The sequence below is a fragment of the Rhagoletis pomonella genome, unplaced genomic scaffold (assembly GCF_013731165.1).
Source record: "Rhagoletis pomonella isolate Grant_MI unplaced genomic scaffold, Rhpom_1.0 Rhpom_scaffold_00003, whole genome shotgun sequence".
Lineage (NCBI taxonomy): Eukaryota > Metazoa > Arthropoda > Insecta > Diptera > Tephritidae > Rhagoletis > Rhagoletis pomonella.
Genome location: NW_023458557.1, coordinates 356,272 through 363,858, shown reverse-complemented (window position 1 = coordinate 363,858; position 7,587 = coordinate 356,272). Strand labels below are relative to the sequence as shown.

The 7,587-nt window shown below is 35.3% G+C and overlaps 1 protein-coding gene across 1 annotated transcript in view; it reads left to right on the top strand.

The window, feature by feature from the left end:
• LOC118734970 (lysine-specific demethylase lid) overlaps positions 1 to 7,587 on the top strand; it is a 149,317-nt gene that overhangs the window by 24,658 nt on the left and 117,072 nt on the right. The gene's annotated exons all lie outside the window — the stretch shown is intronic.

Here is a 7,587-nt window from a genome sequence, read left to right as displayed (position 1 = left end):
TCATTTAATCAGTTGCACCAAATATGCGTTTCGGTGGTACAAAATGTCTATATTTTTTTCAATAAATTCGAGTTATTACATATGTATGCATGAAAAATGTGAAATATCATTTCTCTACTGCTTCGACTTAAAAGAAAATATTGTAATCAGTATTTCTTTATTCGCAACTTCTATATTTCTGTGGATGCTAAGTAAAGCTTAACCATCTAATCTTTGTTCCCCAGTTTTACTTCGTAAATATGATTCAAGCTTAAGAAGGAGCGTTCACTGGAGATAAGTGTCACAGGAATTGTTGGCCCTATCTGCAAGAATCGGTATACCTTTAGGTACAGTGATTGATTGCAAACATCTGCAGCGTCTAGGAATGGTGTTGGACTATGCGCCGTAGGTACATTGGAAAAATGCCTGTAAAGAAACATAATAAGGGTATTCATCAAACAATAAGATATATAAACAGATTAACGGGTTAGGAATGGGCAATCCGACGTCAGCAATACTCATGGAAGTATTCATGCAAACACTGGAGGAGAAATACATGAAAAACCTATCGACCAACCTAGGAGTAAAATTCTACGCGAGATATGTCGATGATGCAATATGTCTAATAGAGGGAAACAAAGAGAAACAGATACTAGACTATTTCAACAAACAACACCAAAATATAAAATTCACCATGGAAACGGAAGAGGAAAGAAAGATTAACTATCTGGATTTAACAATTAAAATAAACGATACCACGAACAAGATAGAGTTCGAAATATACAGAAAACCAACAGCCACAGACACAATTATACACAATAGCTCAAACCACCCACAGCAACACAAAAATGCAGCATTTAAACAACTAATAACGAGGCTTGAAAGGACCCCTCTAACAGAAGAATGCTACAAGAAGGAACTGGATACAATATATGCCATTGCGGAAAATAACGGATATAGGAGAGGCCTGGTGGAGAAGTTAAGAAAGGACACAAAATCGAAAAAGACTAGCAAAGAGAAAAACAATAAAAAAACTTGGGCAGCTCTAACTTACACAGGAAAGACATCTTACAAACTTGCCAAATTCTTTCATAAGTACGACATTCAGACATCATTTAAAACAAGGAACACAGTGGGAAATATATTGAAAGAGAAAATAAGCGAGGAAGACCCGCTAGATAAACAGGGTGTTTACAAGTTAACCTGTGAGTGCCGACACAGTTACATAGGACAAACTGGGCGAAATATAAGAACAAGGTATCGAGAACACATAAGGGATTATAATAAGAAAAAACGAAAACCAGAGGCTGCAATAGAATCGAACTTCGCGAATCACATGATCAAAAATAAATGCACACCAATGAAGATTGGACAAACAACAGAACTTCTCCGTGTACAACATAAAGGACAAAGATTGAATATATTAGAAAATATGGAAATATATAAACAGAAGACCTTCAAAGGACAAATAATAAATGAGCAAATAAATACTGCATCGGACGTACTGTTTGAACCTCTAAAACTACTGTACAAGAAGAAGAATGACAACAAGAAAATATTAAGGACAGATATGGAAGGGAATACACCGACTGCAAAAACAAAGGGGGTAAAAATCACGGACTTCTACCTGCCGTCAAAAACGAGCCAAAACAATTCATCTACCTATTGAGTACCGCAAACACTGCAAAACTAAAAAGACGTACCTAACAAAAGAAAGAGGTAGTTAACAAGGAGTATAAATACGAGCAACCAACAAAAATTATGCAGAACGAAAAATGACACTGAAGATGGCACAACGCCGAAACCGGTTTGTCTCCAAACCAAATTTGACAAGGGATGACGGAAATTCGTTCCATAATACATCATACACCCACCCTGTCGGAAACAACAACAACCAAAAAGGAAATATTCATCAAACCTTATAAACCGTATAAAATTATAATTGTGTAAACTTTGGAAATCAACTGTCAAAATTTGTATGGAAACTCGTTTACACATTTCAAATAAATTTCTACAACGATATCACTGAATAATTTTAATAACCTGAAGACAATGTAACTCTGTCGCAAATGTATACAAAAAGAGAGTATGGGGCGTTCATGTAACAGAGCTCTTAAATTTATAAGAATATCTGCTTGATAAAGCTATCGGTTTAGATGAATACCGCTTATATTAATTTAAATATTAGCATGGCATTTGAATTTAAATGTAGAAAATTACCTTCGAAACATTTTAACACATGATAATTGAAATGTCAAATTACGTTTAGCCGAAGGCGGAAATGTAAAAGCAGCATCCGGTGCCCACGGACATTCAAGGAGCTCATAATTCTCGTTATCGCTTAGTTAACGGTGACCAAAATTTGACGCATCATTAAGCGGAACCTGCAAGGACGTGGATATATAAATTCGGTCGCAGAGAACTTAAAACTTGATTTTCGTGACGCAGAGGGTTGTGAAATTACCGGCATATTGAAAACAATGAGGTTGTTGATTTTTTAAACTTAGGGAAGCGACCATTTTTTGGCCTTAATCAAACTACGCCTAAACGTTAGTATTCATACATGCTAGTAAAATTCCAATAAGATTTGCTCTATCTCATCATTACGTCCTGAGAACTGTGGGACTCGGGTAACTTATTGCCCACTTTCACCAAGACCTGTTTTAATTTCCTTTTCCCATAGGCATTAACTGTAGTTAAGGCGTGGTGGAAATGAACTCTTACTCTGGAATCAGCTGCACCAAGTTTCCTAGCGCCGGAGCGTATTAATTTTTTCCGTACTTGACACTCGTCAGATGAATTTTCGGCTCTTTGTGAAAATTCGGCAGCCGGAGGGGCAGAAGTTTTCAGTTTAAAATAGTTCGTTATTTTTACGGAATGCATTCGGTACGTAGCACTTTTTGCTCTGGTGATTCAACGACATTGAAAATACACTTTTTCTCCCAAATAGATATGTAAATTAATTCCAATTACTTCTCCCCTTTCGAAAGCTTCGAAAACCTTAAAACGCAAACCAAAATGTGCATATAGTATACATGTAGTACTTTTAGGGATTATGTAAAGTATGTATGTATATAAAGTGGTGTTACCAGAGCATCTATACGCAGAGCTCATGCCCAAAAAACCCATCATTCTTCAGATCGATTGAAATTTTTTGTGAGCTTAGCTTGTTATCTATATATATAAATGTGAATGTCTGTTTGTTTATTACCTTATACCTTTTAAGCCACGACACGGAATCGCACGAAACTTGGCAGACTTATTTGTTTTTACCCCGGGAAGGTTATAGGTATGGTCTTATTTGAAAATATGTCGTACATTTCGCAAGGGGGCGTGGCACCGCCAATTGACCTGCAAATGTTTAATCAGCTAAAACTCATAAAACCATAAGTCGAAAGAATTTGCAATTTGGTACGAAGACATGTCTACGGGAGGCGTTTATTGTAAGGTATATATAAAAGAGAGCGTGGCACATGAACTTGAAATTTGGTATGCAAACATATCTACGGTAGGTGCTTATAGTAAGGTATATATAAATGAGATTGTAAAAGGGGGCGTAGCACATAACATGGGTGTGGAAGTTCTTATCAGCCATAACTTCGAAATCACAAATCACATGACCCCTTCAATTCCTTCTGATATGCCTTTAGAATTTAAAAAACTTCAGTTTCCAGTTCACTTAGCTTTTGCAATGACAATGAAAAAGGATGCCTTAAAATAAAACCAACTCTATCGAAAATAAAATTTATGATAATTAAAAAAATTAAAAATTAAAAATTTAGTTATTACCAGGGAACGGATTTTTAGGACCTAAAAACCTATAAAAAAGGCAAAATAAAATAACGAAATAGGCTGGAAAAGGCAAAATAAAATAGCGAAAAAGGCAGGAAAAGGCACTAGGTATTGCAAAAAAGGCAAAACAAAATAGCGAAAAAGGCAGGAAAAGGCACTAGGTATTGCAAAAAAAGCAAAATAAGGCACTAAAAAAGACAGAAAATACGAAGAACAATCAAAAAATACATTTATTTTACAAATGTTTATATTACAATTAAAAAGAGAAAAACTATAAAGTAGTTTCATTATATGAAAAATTTGTTCTTTGAATCTTTGACGATTTTATCCTTTCGAGTTTCTAACTCATAAAATTTTAATCTGTATAGTTGTAGTAACATTGAACCACAAGATGCATTTTGAAGTTTTCTGGCAGCATTTTCATTCGATTTTCGCGAAGAAAAGCCTTGAATGTACTTAATGTGCGCTCGACGTAAGTTGATACAAGTGGAGCCCAATTTAAATATGGAACGTTTAAAACGTTCATATTATCAGGAATAAGGGCGTTTTCCTCGCCTTTTACAATTTTATCTACACCCCTTATTGTCTCCAAGCCTACTTTAGCTGAGAAAACGGCTTTGAATTTTTCCAACACCAATTTGGCATGGGCATATTTTTTAATCTTAAAAAAAAAAATTGTAAATGCTATAATCACTTTTTTAAAGGTAGAAAAGGCAAAAAAAGGCAAATATCTTAAATAAGGAAAAAAAGGCAAATATCTTAAAAAAGGCAAAAAAGGCAACATCAAATGTGTATATATGGAATCAGGGAAAGCTAAATCGTGGGCATTCTTAATCGAATATACTCTATCTCTTTAGCAGAAAAAAAGGCAATTTCCATAAAATCCGTTCCCTGGTTATTACAATAAAACTTTGGTATTTCAACTATTATATAATTTATTAAAACTATTTTATTATAAACATATTATTGCTTTTGATTTCATAGCACCCCCGCTAAACAATTATTCTACGTTATTATGCTATCACGGCTATATTAAAATTCGAGAAGAAATGAAATATAACATCGTTACATAAAATGTTTTTCATATTTATTTGTATAAAGACGTGCGGTGAAACCCGCGGTAAAAGCTAGTATGCATATAAATTGATATCAGGAGGGCTGGCTGCTGAACAACGTACTTCATATGACTTGAAATTTGGACAGAATTTTAACTAAAGTATATAGGAAACTAGCTTTTACCCGCGGGTTTCACCCCACGCCAGAAGGAATTATAGGGGTCATGTGACTTGTGGTTACGAAGTTATGGCAAAAAATTCCAAGCCTATGCTAAGTGCTACGCCCCTTTTACAAACTCATTTATATATACCTTACTATAAGCACCTACCATAGATATGTCTGCATACGAAATGTTATGTTTATGTGACTTATGGTTCCGAAGTTATAACTGGTAAAATATTCCACGCCTTTGGGATTTACCGCCCCCTTCCACAGTATTATTTATATATATACCTTACTATAAGCACCTACCATAGATACCTGCACATTTCCAGTTCATGTGACTTATGTTCCGAAGTTATGACTGACTAAAAATTCCACGCCTATGTTATCTGCCACACCTCCTTTTATAAACTCATTTACATATACCTTAAGATAAGCATCTACTATAGATATGTTTGTATACCAAATTTCAAGTTCATGTGACTTACGGTTCCGAAGGTAGAGCTGATTAAATAATTCACGCCCATGGGAGGTGCCACGCCCCCTTTTCCAATACCGCCAATTTTTTCCCATGAGTATGGAATTAATTTTAGTTATCTCGACAGCAAGTTCCAATGCTCTACCACAAATATTTCAAAAGATATACAATATGAAAATTTTAGTAAGTATAGGAGGTGCCACGCCCTCTTTTCCAGCACTGCCCATTTTTCTCTATACCTGTAACCTTCCCGGGGTAAAAGCAAATAAGTGTGCAAAGGTTCGTGCGATTCCGTGCCGCGGTTCAGAAGTTATAAGGTAATAAGCAAACAGACATTCACATTTGTATATATAGGTGAATTCAAGTTTGCCTGCCAATTCTTATGGTCTTAAAGTAATTCCAGCCTATGTTGAAAGTGCATTGTTGCAAGTATAAGTCAACATACTTCAGACATGGTGTCCGTGAGTGCGGGCGCGGGGCAGAAAACGTATATCGTTAAAATGCCATGGCGTATGAGTTATCTATCAACATCAATATTTAGTCCGGTTATGCTTCCAAGCTTGTGCTCATTCACCTCGGTTTGTTCTTTATTTGCAGATTTTTGCGAATAGTTGAAAATTCGTACAAACTTTTACGGAAATAAAAACAGTATTGCTTTTGTTTGCGTAATTAACTAAATACAAAGAGAGAAATTTCCTAAAATTTTCCGCAGGCATTTCGGGAGGGGTTTGAACCCCTAAAACCCCTACCTGCGTTCGCCCCTGTCAGACGTGGATTGTTGGGAGTTTTCATCGCCGAAAAAAAAAAAAAAAAGTTTTCCTTAATTTTTTAAGTTTTGACCATTACTAATTTCCACAATTTCAAAATATGTAGTATAAGATTAAATCTATTTTCAAATGAACTGATAGCTCATTTATTGCCATCGCATAAAAATTTTCCAAGTTAGGCAACTTTTCATAAATACGGCCTTGAATTTATATGTGTGTATGTACCGGACTTTCAGATGTTTTGAGTAGTGTGTCTAAGGTAGCGATGGGCATAATGTGCACATACGGGCAAAATGCCCAAACGTGGAAACCGTTGGGTAGACGAGGTGAGGTAATTATGCCCGGGGGGAAACAGAAAATTTTGCGCGAATTGCATCTGTATGTGTGATCGGAATGAGAGAACAAGTATATGTGAGTACTCACGAACAGTGTTGCCAGAACTTTTTGGACGAACCGGCTAAATTGGCAAATAAAACCGGCTAAAAACGGCTAAAATGTTTCAACTAAATTTCACGTGTTTCATTTAAATAAATCACGAGTAAAAAGACTATTTCTTGGAGAGAAGTTATAAATTCGAGCCGGAAAAAATTTTGCCAGCAACAATTTGCAATTAGGAAAAACATATGATTGTGGCACATGGTTGGATTTTTTGTCGACGATAATTTGAATAAACAAGTTTGTTAAATTTAAAAATTTACAAACTGGAGCGCTTTTAAAATGAAAAATGTAAGTTAATACTTGTTTACTTAAGTAATTTAGTTAATTCCAATGATTTAAAAGGTACTCGGCAAAAAAAAAAACTGTATTCTTAATCGGAATGCAATCTCAACCAGAGTCGATATAGTAAACCCGACAAAGAAATTGAAACGTATGTTGAAGAAAGTCGGACTGACCAGATATATACACGTAGATCCTGTTTTTTGCCCCTCTGAAAGAATTTTAAAAATTCTATACAGATTTCTTTTGTTTGAAATGCAACCGTAGACACTAGCTGGCAGAAAAACTTGCAAATTTGCGTTCGTACAGAAAATTGCAAGTTTCTCTACATGAGAGAGAATTTGGGAGCATTTTTTCTTACTATCTGATATTTTGAGTGATAATTCTCGCTGGATTTTCGACGAACAAACCTATTGTCTTCACGACAAGGCCTTTTCAGACTGACCGATTCTCAATACACTCAAATAGAAACCAATACACATAAAAAACGCTGTAAAAATTTCCCTTCAATTTTAAGGCGGTAAAACAACGACCTTAAGTTAACATCAACCGAGGCCATATGTTGAAAAGGGATGCAAAATCACAGTTAACAAAAGAACTGGCCAGATTTTTCAGAAATCCCTTCAATTCTGATGT